Here is a 4,579-nt window from a genome sequence, read left to right as displayed (position 1 = left end):
TTTTCAACTGATAAATTAGTGACCTATCTTAATAGGATTTTTGGGTCATTACATAAACTCAAAGAGACATCATTTTGGCACCAACCTTAATTCAACCAGCCATGAGATAAATATAAAATCATCAGTCTCTCATTTATCGATCAAAATGAGCATTTTTATTTCTCTCTTGAGATGTTCCTCTCCTGTTACATAAACATCAACAGGAGGTGAGAGAAACAGAGAGGGCTTAACATCTATTACTGTTTGTTCTCAATGCATGTCCAATGTTCTTCCAATCTTTGATGCATTATAGGTATAATTGAAAATTAGTAGTACATATTTTTTGGGGAGGGTAATTTATCATGGTTCATTGTTCCACGCTGACACTTTAGCCCTGGCTCTAACAAGGCGTTGGTAGCTCGAGGGTTTAGCCATGGAGAGCAATTATGCTGTAGTGATGCATTTTCACTGCTTTGTTGCTAATTGTGGCCTCCCTTCTATTGAATTGTGAGTCGAGTAAAAGAGCTTGTTGGCTCGATGCAGGAGAGCTGCCTGGGCCGCTCTCGCCATTATCAAAGATACTCTTGATCTTTTCAAAAGCAGGAAATAGATTTTCTCCCTGTTCAACAGCAAAAAAAGTAATTTGCAATGCGTCCATTAGTTCTTCATTAAAGCAAGATTAAATTGCACTGCAAATCACATCTGCCTTTCAATGATTAAAGGGTGGCATTTTTGGGGCCAAAACGAATTACTAGTCAAAATGAATGAGAATGAAAAAACAGGCATGTTTTTACATTAGATAGTGTGGCCTGTAATTAGATTCAGGCTAATTCCACTATTTCTGCTTCTTTAATGAGATGAGACTGTCCTCATCTTTTTGTCTCTTTTTGTAGGCCATGCTAACAGCTCCAAATGTATAATTTTGATAACACAGCGTTTACATAAATTCATTTTTCTAGTTACCTGCCACAAGTGCCAAATCTGTGAGGGACGGAATTCTTATTCAATGAGGGGGGGGGGGGTGATTTGGGGGATGAAATGGGAACCCAATACAGAATGGTTACAGCTGCTGTATTTCTGTTGTTATTCTATAAAAACCTGCCAATTATTTATTGAGAAGAGCGTGTAGTTGCACTGATTTGTTGTCAGCTGACATTTGGAGCTGGGATATCAGTTGGTCTTCCACTACTTCAACTCTCTAGTCTCTACTCCTAAAAATGACACATTTATAACATGAAAGCTGTTCAATAGTGAAGGCTGTACACCTTTACTGTTTGTCCAATTCAGACCATCTCTCACTCCGTGGTCTTAAATGTTACACATTAGCTTGCTCTTCTAAATGAAGAAAATGCCATTGGGGCAAGGATTGTCAGATTAATGTAAGACCCCAGAGCAACCCAGGGACACAAACAGGATTTATTATGTTCAAGAGAAGCACACCTCCCCGGCCTGTAATGCATCATAGAAAAATGATGAGGATGTAAGCATAACATGCTTATGTCAGATATGCCTGATTTTTGTGAGACTTAAAGTACAGAGTATACATCAAATTAACATGTATGCATTTGTAAAGTTAAACATCTTGCAATCAGAGATGAGTCAATAATGATCTCAACTTTAGCTTTTACTTATAGTATGAACCTAGTATTTCACAATACATTTAGTAAGTTCTCAACTGATTACTCCTCTGAAAAATGTTTGCTCCCCAACATTTCTACATGCAATGCGTTTTCACAAGATCAGACCTCCTTTCCTTGCAAAAAATATATGCAGTAGCACTAATTTTTAAGCACAGGAATCGTTCTATTTCTGCTGAAGTGAGATTTTGCTCCACAGCCCGTAGTCGTTCCAGAAATTCAAACCTCATAACATTTCAGCCAAAGCTTATACTAAGCTTGTTAGTATTTCTGATGCAGTAGGTGATATGGCCGCTGCATTACCATAAATCAGCAGAATTAACTATGATCTTCAACAGCATGTTTAAAACTGTCTGACAGAAGTTTGCAATATGCTGCACAGAATATTATGATAACAAGCCATAATAAATGTTTATAATCTACTTTGGGCCAGGGTTCAAATACATTCTATATTATTGCTTTTTCTCCCCCTCCCCCCAAAAAACTGTTCCACAATCATAACCAAGTGACAGATGGACACTTAACTATTAATATAAGAAAATGGTTTGGGTAAAAAAAAACTCTCCAAGAACAGAAATATTCTTCATACCATTTTCTTCACATAGTGAAATGAATTAATCAACTGTAACAATTAAGGAAGTTCCTCTTTTATACCTTATACCTATAGAGCAGTGTTAACATCACTACTACTGTGTGGCTGCATACCAGGAAAGTATTCAAGCTTTGAAAAATATTCAAGTTATGTCTCTCGAGGCAACTTTAGACACGAGGAAATGAATATGTTATACTATCAGAAAATACCAAGGTCATTCTTTGAAAGGGTTACCAGCTTTATAGGATTCCTTTGTTGACACATACAGTACATATCATATTGGGATTAGCATTCCATTTGCTGGGACAAAGGTCTCTTTGAAACCCCAGAATCTATAGTGGAGGTGCCCAGCCAGAAAATAACATACTTAAACACCAATGGTTTCATAAGTACCTTACCAAGGATCAGTGCAGACAGTCTGAAACACATGACTAAACAATGCATGTAAAATATATTTATGGGTAAGGTTAGGTATGCTGTTTGCTGGGGCAAACAGAAAAAAACATCATGGTTTAGTATCTGAATAATGACTGGTGTGAATAGGAGATCACATCATATGATCTTCTGTAACCTTACCATGTCCTCTAAGACTGCAGACAGAACACAAAAGTGTATGCACGCATGACTATAAGTTGCTTTGGATAAAAACATCTGCTAAATGGCAGATATTATTATTATTATTAGAAGTGGTTGGATGGTAGAGTGACTGAGTAATGGTTGCACTTTGATTTATAATGAGTAAATAGCAGCATTATTCAGTGCATTGTTTTGCGCAAGCAGTCATAACAAAAGATTCAGTAAGCAACAACTGTAATATTACTCTGGTGTTGTGGAGCACCAAGACTGTGTTTATATTACACTACAAGTCAAAAGTTTTAGAACACCAACTAATTCAAGGGATTTTCTTTATTTTTACTAATTTCTACATTGCAGAATAATAGTGAAGACATCAAACTATGAAATTACACATATGGAATCATTTAGTAACCAAAAAAGTGTTAAACAAACCAAATATATTTTATATTTGAGATTCTTCAAATATCCACCCTTTGCCTTGATGACCACTGTGCACACTCTTGGCATTCTCTCAACCAGCTTCACCTGGAATGCTTTTCTAACAGTCTTGAAGGAGTTCCCACATATGCTGAGCACTTGTTGAAGCTTTTCCTTCACTCTGCGGTCCGACTCATCCCAAACCATCTAAATGTGGTTGAGGTCAGGGGATTGTGGAGGCCAGGTCATCTGATGTAGCACTCCATCACTCTCCTTGGTAAAATAGCCCTTACACAGCCTGGAGGTGTGTTGCGTCATTGTCCTGTCCTCAAAAATAAATGATAGTCTCACTAAGCCCAAACCAGATTGGATGGCGTATCGCTGCAAAATGCTGTGGTAGCCATGCTGGTTAAATGTGCCTTGAATTCTAAATAAATCACAGAAAGTGTCACCAGCAAAGCACCCCCACACCATAACACCTCCTCCTCCATGCTTTATGGTGGGAAATACACATGCGGAGATCATCCGTTCACCCACACCGCGTCTCACAGTGTTTGGAACCGAAAATCTCACATTTCCACCGGTCTAATGTCCATTGCTTGTGTTTCTTGGCAAGTCTCTTCCTCTTATTGTTGTCCTTTAGTAGTGGATTCTTTGCAGCAATTTGACCATGAAGGCCTGATTTACACAGTCTCCTCTGAACAGTTGATGTTGAGATGTGTCTGTTACTTGTACTCTGTGAAGCATTCATTTGGCCTGCAATTTCTGAGGCTGGTAACACTATCGAACTTATTCTCTGCAGCAGAGGTAACTCTAGGTCTTCCTTTCCTGTGGTGGTCTTCATGAGAGCCAGTTTCATCATAGCGCTTGATGGTTTTTGCGACTACACTTGAAGGAACTTTCAAAGTTCTTGAATTTTCCATATTGACTGACCTTCATGTCATTTCTCTTTGCGACAGTTAATAACTAATCCAATCTCTGAACTGTGTTAAAATGAAATACAATGCCTTCAGAAAGTATTCATACCCCTTGACTTATTCCACATTTTGTTGTGTTACAGCCTGAATTAAAAATGTATTAAATTGATATTTTCTGACCTAACTACACACAACACCCAATAATGACAAAGTGAAAACATGTTTCTAAACATTTTTGCACATTTCTTGAAAATGAAATACAGAAATATCTCATTCACATAACTATTCACACCCGAGTCAATACTTTGTAGAAGCACCCTTGGGCGACGATTACAGCTGTTTCTTTTTGGGTCTCTAAGAGCTTTTATTCTTAACAAAATCTATTCAAGCTCTGTCAAGTTGATTGTTGATCATTGCTAGACAGCCATTTTCAAGTCTTGCCATAGATTTAAGTCAAAACT

Source organism: Salvelinus namaycush, chromosome 10 (assembly GCF_016432855.1).
Source record: "Salvelinus namaycush isolate Seneca chromosome 10, SaNama_1.0, whole genome shotgun sequence".
Taxonomy (NCBI): domain Eukaryota; kingdom Metazoa; phylum Chordata; class Actinopteri; order Salmoniformes; family Salmonidae; genus Salvelinus; species Salvelinus namaycush.
This window is presented reverse-complemented; position numbering follows the sequence as displayed.